Here is a 16,388-nt window from a genome sequence, read left to right on the forward strand (position 1 = left end):
GATTAACAGTGATTAGCCTGTTTGATCCTGGATTTATACACAGCACAGGCTGTGCTGGAAATCAATCTGCATATCTAGGATTTAGATCTGATCTGCTGGGGAGGATGTCCCTGCTTTGCTGGCTGTCAGAAGCAGGCCGCATGCCAACGAGAGTGCTCAAGCACACAAGCAAACCCTTTAATTTCTAGTACTGGAGCTTGCAGCATCCTCAGTGAGCCTTCCCAGAACTGATACCCCAACACATGCAAAAGTAGATTTCAACACAGTAGCATAAGACAGCAAAGCAAGTAGTATTAGGGATGTTTTCAGAGCCTACTCTCTAAAGAGCACATTGTGTACAGCCACAAGGATAAAGTCCGTATACCATGAGCCAGCCTGTCACACTCAATATACTAAGGGCAGTGTTCACACATCTCAGCTACAAGCAATTACCTTGGACAGGCTGGTTAGCCTCTTCATCTCTCTAGATCTCTCTGCAGTCAGATCAGCTGCCACTTTCCTTCCACAGAGATTAGCCTTGCAAATTTGCCACATGGAATTTAGCATCTCAAACACAAACTTGCAAGCATCACCTCTCAGTGATCTTTCAACAGCATTTCACATAAGCTCCAGCTCTTCCAGAGCAGTATAATTGGTGAAGAACCTTTGACTAAGAAGAGGAGTCTATGCCAACTGAAATCCTAGATGTCTGGTGAGGGACAAGGCTGAAATTTTCTTTACTGCCTTGAAAAGTCAAGCAAATGGACTCCTGTCCCCAAAACAAACTAGTTAATCAAAAAATCAGAAGGAGCTTTTATTAAACCATCTTAGGTGACTGCTATCACTACCTCCCATCATTACAAGGCAAATCATTCATTTCACACTGCACATTCAGGTATTGAATGTCTGAAGATGTTCATTGTTTTGGAACTTTTCCTGGAACATCCCACCTTTATATGTTTTTGGTTTTCAAAGTTGATGCTTCATTAACAGATAAAATAGATTTTAAGGATTACCTGTCCTCTTTAGAATTTTAATTTACAGAAAATAATACAGCTTTGGAATTTTGTTCTTAGACTTCCAGTTAAACTGAGAAAATAGTCATTTGCATAGCTGTGTTCCATAACTGCCCGAGACAGCAGCAAGGTCTTAGCTGACTTTAAACAAACACTGAATGCTCCTGGGCCCTGGCTTCACCGAAGCCCTAAATCCCAGGATTCCAGATGAAGAAGCAGAAGGCCACTGTAGATGATCAGAAGGAATCTGACCTCCTGGTAGAGCTGTGCTGGAAGTCATTCTCTGCAGAGCTGAGGGGCTACAGCCCCTGCTTGGACTCTGTCAACTCCAGTGTCCAGCTCTAGACATTTCAGTCCTAGTCGATAAGCCAAGATGACATTGATTAAACAGCATAAAGTCTCCCATACTCATGAGCTGCTTTGCTATAAAGTTCTCTTCTGCCTCCCTCCTCTTTTGTCATTGAAGTAATTTGACAGCATTAGTGCTGTAATTAACAAAGTCAAGTTCCCCTGTGCAAATCATCTGGATAAGCACTTTCTGTCTCTACACAGGAGTCATCATGAATGCCCCTGGTTATTGGCTACAGGACAAGCTACAGAAGATGTGAATTAAGTGTTATTGTACCTCATTCAAATGCCTTAAATTTCAGAAGGTGTTTTATGAGCTACAAAGAAAAAGTATTAGAGTACCCTTCCCCCCCCCAAAAAGAAGTTTTACCTCTTCTATCTCAAGGACTGAAGTGCGCTGCCCATGTGAAAATAGTAGAAATAAGAGTGAATTTTCAAGATAACAGCAAACAGCCACATTAAATAGCTCTCAACAAAGATATTACATAAAGAACGAAGAGACCTGAAGCATGCGGTGCAGCTACATCAGACACCAGATGGAAAAGTACCATATGAGGAGATGGAGAGAGTGAAGTACTATAACATCAATTAAAAGAATAAATCAAAGGGTAGTTATGAAGTACAATCTTTTGCCACTTTGGCTGAAGGTCACAGGCCATTAAGAATCTAGAAAGGTCAGCAAGAGCAAATCTCAACTATCCTGCATGGCCAATGCCCACCTTTCATGAGATATGATACACATCATTCCCTCCCTCAAGACACAGCTAAAGGTTAATTTTAGCTTCAATGCCTCTGTCGTGGTTTAACCCGGCCGGCAGCTAAACACCACGCAGCCGTTCGCTCACCCTCCCCCCTCCCTCTCTGGGACGGGGGAGAGAAATGGAAAGTGAAGCCCATGAGTTGAGATAAAGACAGTTTAATAAGACAGAAAAATAATAATAACAAAATAATAATAACAATAATAATAATAATAATACAATGGTGATAATAGGAAAATAATAATAATATGTACAAACAAGTGATGCACAATGCAATTGCTCACCACCCGCTGACCAATGCCCAGTCTAACCCCGAGCAGTCCGGCCCCCTTCCCCCGGCTAGCCACCCCTATATATTGTTTAGCATGACGTCAGATGGTATGGAATACCCCTTTGGCTAGTTTGGGTCACCTGTCCTGGGTCTGTCCCCTCCCAGCTCTTACTGCACCCCCAGCCTGCCTGTTGGCAGGACAGAGCGAAAGGCTGAGATGTCCTTGGCTTGGTATAAGCACTGCTCTGCAACAATTAAAACATCGGGGTGTTATCAGCACTCTTCTCATCCTAAGCCAAAACACAGCATTCCACCAGCTACTAGGAAGAAAATTAATTCTGTTCTAACTGAAACCAGGACAGCCTCTAAGCCATTGAAGTCTACTCATTCAGTGTTTGCCTATGTACAATCCAACAGGGACAAATGGCAGAAGACTGCAGGGAACACTCTACAATGCCCAAGTGAAACAACTGACTCCACATATATGCACAGAACACATGAAATTCTTTCTAATTAAGTAAACAAGACAGAGAACACAAAAAGAAACTGAGTTGTCTAGACTAATATAAGAGAACATTCTTCATCAAAAACTGTAAAAAAAAATAATAATAAAAAATATATATATATATATAATCACTGCATGGACCAGAAGTGATGAGTAATTCTACTCTTCTCCTCACATTAATCTTCATGTTGCATTACTTCCAAATATCCCCATTGTGCTAGGTAGCAAAACCACCTCAAGATTTAACAAGTGCCTTAAGGTCTTGAAGATCTGCTGCTAAAGCTTTGCTCACCCTCAAATGTTAGTGAAGGGGAGGCTCACATCCTGCCTTTTAGTACAAAAGGGCTGTCAGGTTGTTTTTTTGTTTGTTTTTAATCAAAGAAGTTACATGCATGCGGAGAAATATCTAGATTTTAAGGGCCAGATACAAAACTGTGGCAGAACTGTGACAATACTTTGGCTTCTCATTTTCTATATTATGAATTGTGGAAGGTGTCGTGCCCGAAAGTCCCACAACAGTCATGAGCTGAGTTCATGGTGCAGTTCTCAGCCAGCCAACAGGAAACCCCAGAGACAGGTGTCTTTTTCTCAGCTTTGGCGTATAGCTAGAGCAAGTAGGTAGTCATCTCTGTGATTTAGTGATTCACACCACGAGACCTTGTTAGATCTAATGCTTGGCACCCTCCTTCTTACTCTAACTACATCCTTACTCTAACTCCCATCTCACCCCTACAGAAACCGTCCTGGGACACAAAAGAGTCTGGATTTCAGGAATGGGGATTCCCTAGTGTCTAACCCCAGAGCTGAGTTCCCCTCACAGCTTTTGTCTGCAGGGAATCACTGAATCCTATCCTCTCAAATTTTCTTAATTGACTAGTTTCATAAAAAACAAGAAACACACACAAAAATGCATAACCACATACCCCTCCCAAAAACAAACAAACAAACAAAAAAACATACACTATACAGGCTCTGATATTTTTACCCCTGTAAAATTTAGTTGAAACTGGGTAAAAATCACAAGTTCCTAGGCAGAACTGACATATATGCATAGTACTATGCCTTAAAATGAATTTTCTCAATAGAAGTAGCTTATAATAAAAAGCCTAAAAAGCAGGATTTAGAATTTAACTTTCTCAGTCAAAAGGGGGGGAACACCACACTGGAGTACAAATCAAATCGCAGCAATATATTTTATTTATTTATTTATTTGGCTTGATGACTTATCTGACATACTGTTTATGAGGTCTCTGCCTACTTTACCAGTATTATTTTTGTTTCTGATTTTATACAAAAGCCTTGGGAAACAGTGTCAGGTAGGAGAGAAAAGACTGAGAGAACTAGAAGGGGAGTACAGAAAACAAACAAACAAACAAACAAACAAACCTTTTAATCAAATTCCATTGCAAAAGTTCAACACAGTATGGATTTCAACCAGATCATAGCTTCCCAAACCTAGAACACAGAGGACCTGGCCACACCAAGGTTGACAGATAAACTCCTCCACAACACGGCTCATTCCAGAAAGAGAAGCAGAATATTAATTTGGTGTCTATGTCCTGCTTCAGCTTAGTAAGGCGGCCACTAAAAAGCAGCAGGGAGCTGCTCATCTCAAACACTATAAAAAATACATGCACACCAAGGGAGTTTATATATATATATATATATATTACATTCGCACAGAAGCAGCCTGACTATATGGAAAAATATGCAGCAGTACACCACATAAGCTTGGTAAAAGAGAATGTCACCACAGAGAAAATAAAGGCAAGGCACAGACAAATGTAACTCCTATTGCCTTGTTCTTCTAGGCTGGGACCTTTCATATATATACAAGTCACCTTCAATCAATCATGCCCCTACAGGACACCAGTTGTTTTTTTTTTTCTCTCCTCTTGCAATGCCACAATTTCTGTCATAGCAATGGTCCCACTCAGCTGCCTATGAACTTCCTGCAGCCTCATCACTCATGCCATGTCCCATGATCTCACATGCCTTGTGCAGAAACCTCAGGTAGCAATGTACATTCTGGTAAGCCTTGCATTAAAAGGGGAAGGCACAAAGGGCTAAGGATCATGTCTGCATAAAGGCATGATTGCTCTCCAGGGACCAGGAACATTCACTCACGTTCTTCTTGCTGCAGTTTGGAAAAAATAAAGCAGTCTGCTGGATTGTCTTAATAAAAAAAGAAAATAAATTAAAAAGCACATGCCATTTTAACTAAGCCCATCATTCATATCACTAGGTGTAAGAGACGTGATCAGCCAACTAGAAATAATCCAGCTGGTGGGAGCCAAGTGGAAAAATGCTCATCCTCAGTTCTTCCTCCACCTACTACACAATAAACCTCTAGTTCTGAAGAGTTTTACTCAAATCTTACTAAAACTACAATGGTTCATTTTGACCTGTAACTTAATCAAAGAAAATCCTTGCCAACAGCGCTGGGAGTGCAGAATAGAGAATGGTTAAAGTAACACAGGGAAAGATTTTAATATACTTCTACCCCTCATGCATATGATACTTCAGTCCAGACCCCAACCTTAACACCAGCTTTGCTGAATTCATAGTTATATGTAGCCTGCCACTTCTGGACTGATCCCTAAAGCTGCTAGTCCTCAACAACCAGTCTATATACTTTTTACTTGATGTTCCTGGTACCCAATTCTCACCTCATACTCCTCAACAAGAAATATTCAATATCTGGAAGCATTCTAGGGTTGTGGGAGGGCCTGAAGTTGCAGGAACATCCTCTGCTGCTTATCTTCCAAAATGCTTGTTGCTCTCTCTCAGTGTTTTGCAAGTACCTACATCAGGTGGAGTCACAGAATCACAGAATTTCTAGGTTGGAAGAGACCTCAAGATCATCGAGTCCAACCTCTGACCCAACACTAACAGTCCTCCACTAAACCATATCCCTAAGCTCTACATCTAAACGTCTTTTAAAGACTTCCAGGGATGGTGACTCCACCACTTCCCTGGGCAGCCCATTCCAATGTCTAACAACCCTTTCAGTAAAGAAGTTCTTCCTAACATCCAACCTAAAACTCCCCTGGAGCAACTTTAGCCCATTCCCCCTCATCCTGTCACCAGGCACGTGGGAGAACAGACCAACCCACACCTCGCTACAGCCTCCTTTAAGGTACCTGTAGAGAGCAATAAGGTCGCCCCTGAGCCTCCTTTTCTCCAGGCTGAACAAGCCCAGCTCCGTCAGCCACTCCTCATAGGACTTGTTCTCCAGACCCCTCACCAGCTTCGTCACCCTTCTCTGGACTCGCTCAAGCACTTCGATGTCCTTCTTGTAGCAAGGGGCCCAAAACTGAACACAGTACTCAAGGTGAGGCCTCACCAGAGCCGAGTACAGGGGGACGATCATTTCCCTAGCCCTGCTGGCCACACTGCTTCTTATACAAGCCAGGATGCTGTTGGCCTTCTTGGCCACCTGAGCACACTGCTGGCTCATATTCAGCCGACTATCAACCATCACTCCTTCTCTTAAGTCCTTCTCTGCCTGGCAGCTCTCCAAACACTCATCTCCCAGTCTGTAGCTCTGCTTGGGGTTATTGCGCCCCAGGTGTAGGACCCGGCACTTGGCCTTGTTGAACTTCATACAGTTGACCTCAGCCCATCGGTGCAGCCTATCCAGATCCTCCTGCAGAGCCTTCCTACCCTCAAGCAGATCGACACATGCACCTAACTTGGTGTCATCTGCGAAACCTGGTGTCATCTGCGAAAAGTGGAGGCACTTTCCCTTTGAGAAAAATGCAATTACTGACTTCCTGAGCATCCTGCTGGTTCCTGTTTGTGAACAACAGCCAATCTTCCCCCTCTAGTTATCAATTAGCACCTCTGAACAAAATGAGACAAAACCACCAGCTGTACAGTGACTTTGGTTGGGGTTTTAATGCAGTTTCTTACATTATAAAGGGTCAGATGGAGTGAATATCCCATTGTGTCCAAAGTGAAAGTTAACTGCTATTCATCATGACTCTGGGGATACAAACAGCATGACTACACCAGAAAACAATGTTTCTTGAAAGGTAGTAAGAAACTACATTTTCAATCTATTTTTCACTTTTGCCTCCTTTTTGGTGAAAACAGAAAATACAATGATGTTTTGCAGCACCATGCTGTTTCAATACTAGTTTATATGTGAAAATAAATCTCTATACAATTGAAATATTTAATTTCATTTTGTTGAAATTGAACATCCTAAAAAATGCATACTGTAATCCATAATTAACATCCACTTTTATTTTTTCAGTTAAAATAAATACTTAAAATAAAAATACTTTATTCAATAGCAAAACCAACCCCTTCTTCTATGAGATTTTAAAATGCTACAAAATAAAAAGAATGCACAAACAAGCCACACAAATATCTCCTGCTGAAACTTCATTGAAATCAATAATTTTTCCAATAAATTATTTGGCACCAATACATTTAATTTAATCCCAGTAACTGATATGATTCAAAACATTCTTACAAACAGAAACAAATAAATAATGCTACTATCTGTCTCAAAAAGAGGGAAGAAAGCAAAACTTCAGAGAAACAGCTTCTGGTTCTTTTGACATCTGCCATTCAAACACAGCATGTTTTTAATGTTCCTTCCTGTTACTGAGCCTTCATATATCGAGCTTGATAACAGATGAAACAACCACTGCATAACAATTCTAGAGCTCAACAGAAATAACAGTTTTACTACCTCATGACTTGCATTTGTTGATGTATTTCCTCCCAAAGTGTTTTACAAACAGAGGACATCTGTGAATTTGATATTTAGAGAAGCAGATTCATTCATGTAACAACTCGTAAAATAACAATGAGCAAAGATCATATACAATTCAAACTGTTCCTCTTTCTCTTTTACTGTGAGGGAGCATTTTCTTTTTTTCATTAGAAGTCTGATAGAAGTGTCAGTGTATTCACAGCAATGAGTCACCTTTTTGTTAAGTGAGGTGATGAGCTCAATGGCCTCCTCCAGCTCCTCAGCTGCTGGGGCCCAGTCCTGTGCCAGGAGACCTGGGGTCTCTTCCCAGTTTGGGGGACATTCCTGCCCCTTTCCCCTTTGAAGGTGCAACAGGTAGCAAAAGTGAGCACATATCCCAGAGACACACAGCCAGGACACTGACAAGAACGGTCGTACAGGCTGTTCAAGGCAAGGACACTTAAAGCAGACATTCTCCTTCTACATACATTCTTACATTCTTCACAGTACCTTTTTTTTTTTTCTTTTTTTTTTTTTATGTTTGGCTAGCGATAATTCTGTCTTCAAAGAACAAAAGTCAAAGTCGTATTTAGCAAGAAGCTTTATAAGGACTATGTTCACTGGAAATGTGGCATATTCAGCAAGTGGTTTATGCCTCTTGCCCGTCAGTGTTCAAGAGGCATTTGTATAATACCACAACAATATGCTTTAACTTTTGGTTAGCCCTGCAATGGTCAGGCAGTTGTACTAGAAAAAAAAAAAAAAAAAAAAAAAAAAAAAGGATAATTTTCTGTAACATTTTTTGTAACATGTCTACAAACTGTACGAGAGGAAACAGTGAGCACTAAATAAAGCAAACATATTTCCGGATGAAAAAGAGGAAAAAGGGACATCAGCCCTGCCTGGCATTATCTCATTCCATCAAACAGCACAGAGACTCTGAGCAGCTGCAGAGCTCCTCTGTTTAGATCAAAGTTGGGCATGGCCTCGCCATTTTAGCTTCTGAGACTTTGTCAGGGATTTTAAGCTCTTCAGATCAAACCACTTGCTTGACAGTGATAAAGCTCATTTGCACATCATATGGATAAGTACTTAATGAAAAAAATAAGAATTGCTAAAAATAATAAATGTTGCAGAGCCAAGGACAAGAACGCTTTAAAGAAATTCACAAAAACTTCATTATTTCTGGAAGTAATTTGGAGTCTAAAGGTCCATTGGACATCTCAGCAAGCTACAGGGAAAACTTCATAAGTATCAGATCCTCTGTATTCTGATCAGTCATTAAAAGATCTTCTCTTTCTCCCACTGTCCTTGCCATACACATTTGCTTTGTCACAAGCTGGTAACCAGATCTAACAATAACAAGGACTGATTTCATGACCCTGCCATCTGTACAAAGATGCTCATGGTTCTCTGATCACCTCTTTTGCTGAAATGAATGCTCTTTTGACTTGCAGTTTTGCTCTGATCTACTAAAACCCTTTCTTAATTATGTTATTAAAATGCTGTTAAGATTATTCCAGGAATTAGATTTATATATATATATATAAATATAGATTTATATATATATAATATATATATATAAATATATAATATTTATATATATAATACACACATATATAATATATATATATATAATATTTATATATATATAATATAAATTAGATTTATATATATATATAAATATATATATATATATATATAACACTACAATAAGTATTTCTTCTGGGTCTGTTAAACTAGTGTAGAAGGTGATGAACACTTCAGAATAATATGTTCATATTTTTCAGGATGCCAAATTTAGATATGACAGGGGAGATTCCTACAGGGAAAAAAAAAAAAAAAAAAAAAAAAGAGAGAGAGAATAAAACATAAATAGAGTATTTATGTTTTGAGCTTCACTAACTTCTATCAAAGTCAATGGAAATGTGGCTTTAATCCTGAAGAACTTGCATCTAGCTTTATAGGGACTAAAAGGGTCACTTATTTTTTCTTTCTTTCTTTAAATAAGTTTCTGACATACTGTCCTGCTCTTCACCCACTCCATTTAAGAAAATTGCTGGCAGCTGATGTGCTATATCACAGCTTTGAGGACAAAGGAGCAACAGTACAAAATAACGAAGAAATAAACAAATAAATAAAACAGAGGACCCTGTCAACACACATCCTTGATTTGGAAGGAACTTACAAGTGAAGAACAAAACTTCTCTAAAATTGTTGGGAATCTGTGACCTAGGATATAGTAGTAATATAATAGCTTCTGACTCTGTTGAATTCTGCATGTCATTAATATCAGAAAAAAAATTATTCCTTTCCTAGTGGTCAGTTACTGAAGCTAACACAAATTTCAGCTTCTACATTTTTGCCAACAATTTAAAAAGTAAATAGGAAAACAATCAAACAAAAAACCTTTCCACACCATAAATATATGAGGGAAGGGAAGGGAAGGGAAGGGAAGGGAAGGGAAGGGAAGGGAAGGGAAGGGAAGGGAAGGGAAGGGAAGGGAAGGGAAGGGAAGGGAAGGGAAGGGAAGGGAAGGGAAGGGAAGGGAAGGGAAGGGAAGGGAAGGGAAGGGAAGGGAAGGGAAGGGAAGGGAAGGGAAGGGAAGGGAAGGGAAGGGAAGGGAAGGGAAGGGAAGGGAAAAAACAAAAACAGGAAATCCATATTGGTTCTCTTTTTCAGAGAATGTAGTTCCCAGCATCCCTTTGCCCACAGTTACCTAAATGCAGATAAATAAGATTCAGGTCTCTAACTTCTGATTTGTTCTTTTAGTGTAGGAACTAATAGGAAGACATGTCACAGAGATGTTCTGGTCCATGTTGCCCCAACCAGAGAGATGAGGTTCTCTGAAAAAAAACGACTCTTTCCTTCATACGCAGAGTGATAAGTAAAAAACTCAGCAGTTTGTAGTCTTGGAAATTATTTTGCAAATGTTAAAAGAATTCAGATGTGGTCTGAGGCTTCTTTTTAGCTCTACATATTAATCTATGCAGGTTTGCTAGTTTAGGTCTCTCCATATAAGTGAAGGCCAGAATATTCTCAACAGAGAGCTTCTGTAACTGCCTTATGCAGAAAATTGGCTCATAGGATTAAACTCTGGCAAAAAGCCTAAAACAATACTTATCCATGGATGAAATCTATTAAGCATGAAAGAATTACAGGCGTGAGAAAACCAAGGATCAATGGTGCACTGTATGCTTCCTGGAGATGCATATGTACGGAAGCTAAACGAGATAGCTGAAAAACACTCATATTGCAGAGAACATGAAAAGAATAGTAGCAATGAAACATTTTTAAGAAAATATTTACTCAAGAACATGATGGGATTGCTGAAATGTTTACCATAAAAAGGTGAAGTCAGACTTATCTCATATTCTTCTCAAAGTTATTCTTATGTGCCACAGGAGAGCCCCTTCACCCTCAACAATTCTGAAAAAAAAAAAGAAAAAAAAAAAAAAAAAGAAAACAAGACAGGAATGCATCACTGGAAGAAGTGGAAAGTTTAGCATAAATGATTTGTTGTCAGTGGTGGTCTTGACCAATACAGTGATAGTGACAAGCTTTACTGGAGGATTATGTTTCTAAATAAGTACAGAAAAATAATTTTCCCTCAAGTTACCCAAATATATCAATAAACATTTTGAAGCAGCAAAGAAATACAAGAAAATAAGAATTCTCCTTCTAATTTCTTTTTTTTTTCTTTTTAAAAGTTACTTTTTAAAAGTTACTTCATTTATGTGAAGTAATAAAATTACAAAAGTAGTTTGACCTCAGTTTCAGGACTGTGGATTGCATTTCTCAGTGAGTCAGGCTGTTTTCATGTACACCTTACAATGCAAGTTGTTTTCATGCATGTTTCTACTCAGCGTCTCTGGCATTGCAGGCAAACAGCTGTGTACTTGCAGCTCAGAATGAAACTCTATTTTCTAATTATAACTAAGTAGAAGCAAGTGGAGTCTGATTCATAGAAACACGGAAGTGAAAGGTTTATAAAAACCTTGTCCTTCTTTCACAAGTAGCATTGACTATATTGACTATCTCTTAAAGAAGCTCATAAAATCAGTGGAGATTGACAATACTGTGTGATGTCATTTACACACCAACTGAAAGTAGATGGTACCCTGCTTCCCCAGACATACAGGCTTTTTTGTTGTGCTGGGGGAAGCTAACTGAAATGAAACCTGAACATGCTGGTGACACCTACCTAAATTAATCAAAAAGACTGCTGTTTAGCTTACATTCGGTGAAGATTCAATTGACACTTATGAGATCTTCCCAGTGTAATTGGGAGACAAGTTGTCCCTTTCTCTTTCAGTTTAGAGTTACAGATCATTCTATCTATATCTGTTCATGAACCTTGCCTTGTGCAAATACTTCCATAAAAATGGAGGCATCTTACTTTCCTGGATTAAAGCAAACAAACAACAACAAAATAAAATAAATAAAACAAGAACAAAACAAACAAACAGACATCAGGAAGATACCAAATGATCGTGAAAAACACCAGAATTAACATTGTGATTTCTGGCACAGAAGACTCAAGGGTAAGTCCATCAGTGGCAATCTAAATTTCCAAAGTAAAACAGACCCAGGAACAACAAAATTTGGTAGCAATGACTCAAACCAGGGACAATATCTGTAAGTGCTGCTTTATTTGCACAATTTGAATTACTGCTTAATGTCAACAGCTAATTTCTAATCCAGATAACATAAATGGAAATACATATGGAAATACAACTATCAGAAAAGTAGAACAAATGTACTAGGGGTCTGTCTGCTGCAGAAGACTAATGAATACTCAATTCTTACAAAAGGCTGTTACTGAAGTGAGCATGTCCTTGTGACTCAGCAGCTTGCAGAATGTCTGGTTTGTATTGAATCAGGCAAGCAATCTGTGATCTGCAAAGGAAAGAGAAAATATTAAGCCAGAAGCCTGTAGCTATGTTATCATCTCTCTTGCTGATTCATGGCATACCTTGGATAACTTTGCAAAGTTATGTTCTTAAATATGGACAAAAAAATCTTTGAAACATACAGATTCAGTGAATGATTAAAATGGTTCTTGTATAATGACATTAGTGCCAGATACCTGATCATGATCACTTACGACCAACATGGTGATAAGTGTTAACAGTAAAACAACTAAATGAATCACGCTGATGTGTTGCCCTGCTTCTGTACTGATCTCAAAGTGATGCTGTCACACATCACTGAATTACAAAAAAAACAGAACAAAACACAATGCACTCATACATCAGTCAAATATTGTGACACAAACTGGAACAAGTCATCGAATTGAAAGCTAACATCAATCATGAGGACTTTCATTCTGGCTACTGTAGATACAAAAGAAAAACCAACCAACCAAACAAACAAACAAAAAAACAACACATGATTTGTCTCAAAATCCAGTTGTAATAATATTTTTGTTTGTTTGTTTGTTTGTTTTGCTGGCTTTTAAAATAGTTTTAATCCTTTTTAATCCTAATCATTATTTATAGAGAGGTTTACATATTTCCAATACGTGCTCATTGATCACCTGCTTCCCTCAAATAATAATATAAAAATAATAGTACTATAGGTGTATAAATAAAAATACATGTATAAGTAAAAAAACATCTCCACAAACAAACCCCCAGTTTAAGAACACTCTGTTGAAAGAATTTTAGAACTTAGCTGTTCACCGAAATACAAGTTCTAGTCATTGTTATGGCATAACCATTATTGCACTAAGAGAATAAATTATACAATGATGAGGATTAAGATGTTATGCTTACACTTTGCAGGAAGACTCCAGAAGAATCTTTGAAAAGATTCAAGCAGATTTTTGCCTGAGGATCTGTCGCATGGCTCTGAGAATGATTTTCAAGTCTTACCTCACAGTTGGCCTACAGACATAAGTTTAACAGAATCCATACATCCATCAAACCATCATCTAGTCAAATTATTTAGTAAATTGTGAATAAAAGAGAGCAAACTTTCATGCAATTAAGAGATAGCTCTTTAACCTGAGAAACAGATGAATTCATCACAGGTAATTATTATATCTAATAATCTGCTAATAATACCAATCTGTAAATTGTGGAAAATCAGATAGAAACGTACAAAAAGGAAGCATGAAAATCCAGACAGATGAGTATTAGTTCAGATCATTGTGGTACAACTATGCAACAGAGAAGATAATAGAGGGCAACAGTGCTAGGAGGGCTTAAATGACAAAAGCAATAAGCATGAAACTTTCCAGCAATATGAATGCATTTGTCATGGAAAAATGCTGGGGAGATTAAAAAACAGAAGGGTGAAAAAAAAAGAGACTTACAGGAAGTGCTGGTGTTTACAACAGGCTGAACATAACAGGGGGAATGGAATCAGTTACTTGGAATGACAGCAGTAGGGATTAAGTTAGCAGTAAGTTTGATAGATGTATCAGTGGGGCTTTGATCAAACATGAACTGAAAGTCAGTAATAGCCAGATTTTAACATTCCTGCTGGTTAAATAGTACTCAGATGCAAGAGTAACTCACTGCAGTCAAAGACACTGCACATACAATACATATGGCCAACATTAAGGGACTGTTCTTAAGGGCAGTCTGAACCCATGTGCAGCCTGAATACTTTCACTGTAGCATGCTGGCAAAGCAGCCACAATGGGGTAATACAAAGAAACAAGACCTCTTCTCACCCATTCTGTTTGTACCCTTCCATCTTTCCCATCTCTGAAAAAAAAGCACAGGTCCTTTGCTCAGCTGGAACTGGCCTTGGACTACTAAAATACTGTGTTGGTGGCAATGCCGATTGGGTACTATGCCTGGTTCTTGCTCTTCACCCAGGGGAAACAGGATGCAAAGGGTGTTTTTCAAGTCAAAGTATACGAAGCTGTTTACAGTTATGTCTGTGTTTTTTTTTGTTTTGTTTTGTTTTGTTTTCTTTTTTTTTGATTAAATTTGTGGTTCATTCCTAGATTAGGAGATACATCAAATTAAAGTGTAATTCTGTGTGCATACACATAAGGAAAACACATTTGAATTGAAAGCTAAACAAACACTACATTTCTAGTGTGAATGAAGTTCTACAGGCATCATAAATGCCTGCTTTTGTCCCTCAGTAACTTCAATGCATCTTAGCCCCTTTCCACTGTAAATCCATATTAGTTTTTCCTATGGCTTTGCTCTCTTGGAGTTACCTTACCCACAGTTGTCAGCAGTGAAGTTCCTAAGGTACAGAGTCCCCTGTATCAGTGCTCGTCTCTGTTCTTATGTGCAGTAATATGCCGAGGAGATTCATGAGCCTTAAAGGAGAAGCTTTGATGTGCTAATCTTGCAGTATGCATGTGAGTGAGATCAGAAACACATCCATGCAAAATTACTGTTAAATAGCCATGCTGACAGAAACAGGCCCAGAGTATAGGCACTTCCACTTGTGCAGCAAATAGATCCATCCTCTTTTAAATATGTTTGCATCCCAATTTCATCTTTTTTTTTTTTTATTTTATTTTTTATTTTTTTAGTCCGTGTGACTGTTGAGATTTTTGTCAATCATAACAAAAATGTTCTCTCTCTACCTGTCAATAAAATGTATTTTCATCCTTCTTGGGGCAAAATATTATTTTCCTTTAAGGACATCAGCAAGAAAAAGAAAAGACAATCCTACAAATCATCCTAAATGTGCAGGCTCATCTCAGGGACTCACTGCATGGAAATCGTTGAAGGTCACCACAGGATTAATATGAATGGATTAAAATAGGTAATAGCAATGTGAAAATGGATGGAGATACGTAGACATGGGCAGAGAGAGAGAGGGAAAGGATGAAGCTTTTACTTGTTTTTCAGTTTGAGGAAAAAAGAAGCATATACGATGTATACCATGTATTATTATTATTTTTAGAAAGGAGATAAAATTTGTTAGTTTTAGGTTAAACTGCTGTTGTGGGTTAACCCCAATAGATAGCTAAGCACCACACAGATTCTTGCTCACTCCCCTAAGGTAGGATGGAGGAGACAATTGGAAGGGTAAAAGGGAAAAAACTCATGGGTTGAGATAAAGACAGTTTAATAAGTAAAGCAAAAGCTGTGTGCACAAGCAAAGTGTGATAAGGAAATCATGCACTGCTTCTAATCAGCAGGCAGATGTTCAGCTATGGTGTGCATGTAATTGCTTTCAGCACAAGTGTCTGGGGGTGGTGATGGGGTCCAGTCCATCCTTATCTCCTCTTTGGAATCTGTAGTGTTCTCCACAAATGTGGCTGAAGTTAAGGGTCTCCCAATATCACTGTTGTGAAAGGGCTGTGAAAACAGCCAATGCCCAGGAGGTGTGCTTGGTGGCCCTGCAGAGAAGGCCATTGTGCAAGTTCAATACTCATCTGGCATCAAAAAACACACACCAAAGCTGAGCTTTTATATTTGAATTCACACAAAACCAGTTTCCTTTAGCTGACCCCATATTCCTAGAGCCAGTTGCTAGATCCAGGACTTTTCTGATGAAATAAATTAAATGGAGCAAATTGTTACAAACCTATTGCCATTTAACAGAAGAGCAGACCAGTAAGCCCTAGCTTATATGATGTCACCCCAAAATTACATGTGATTGCTCCTCATTCAGAGAGGGATTAATGTATGATGAAGTGAACAGCTGACTGGGTTTCTATCCATTTTGGCCTGTTTTGTTACTGTAAGATTTTGAATTAATCACATTTTTCTAAAAAGGTATGACACATTGACTTCTAAAATAAAACCCAGACTGCTTTAATCTAAGTGCTTCTTTGTAAGCACCCCATTATCTAGGAAAATAGATATTCTTCAAATCT

General features: G+C 38.6%; 2 long non-coding RNA genes across 5 annotated transcripts in view; both read right to left on the reverse strand.

The window, feature by feature from the left end:
• The window catches only part of LOC311438644, a 40,756-nt gene extending 38,354 nt beyond the window's left edge, over positions 1-2,402 (reverse strand). Inside the window, exon 1 of the long non-coding RNA XR_014694242.1 lies at positions 2,356-2,402. This is a non-coding gene — a long non-coding RNA (uncharacterized lncRNA). The remainder of the gene's footprint in view (positions 1-2,355) is intronic.
• A 9,818-nt stretch (positions 2,403-12,220) lies between these two features.
• Positions 12,221-16,388, reverse strand: part of LOC311438643 — a 73,183-nt gene continuing 69,015 nt past the window's right edge. For all 4 annotated transcript variants that reach the window (XR_014694238.1, XR_014694239.1, XR_014694240.1 and 1 more), the window contains one exon: positions 12,221-12,484. This is a non-coding gene — a long non-coding RNA (uncharacterized lncRNA). The remainder of the gene's footprint in view (positions 12,485-16,388) is intronic.

Source organism: Aythya ferina (genome assembly GCF_964211825.1).
Source record: "Aythya ferina genome assembly, chromosome: 6".
In the NCBI taxonomy this organism is placed as follows: domain Eukaryota; kingdom Metazoa; phylum Chordata; class Aves; order Anseriformes; family Anatidae; genus Aythya; species Aythya ferina.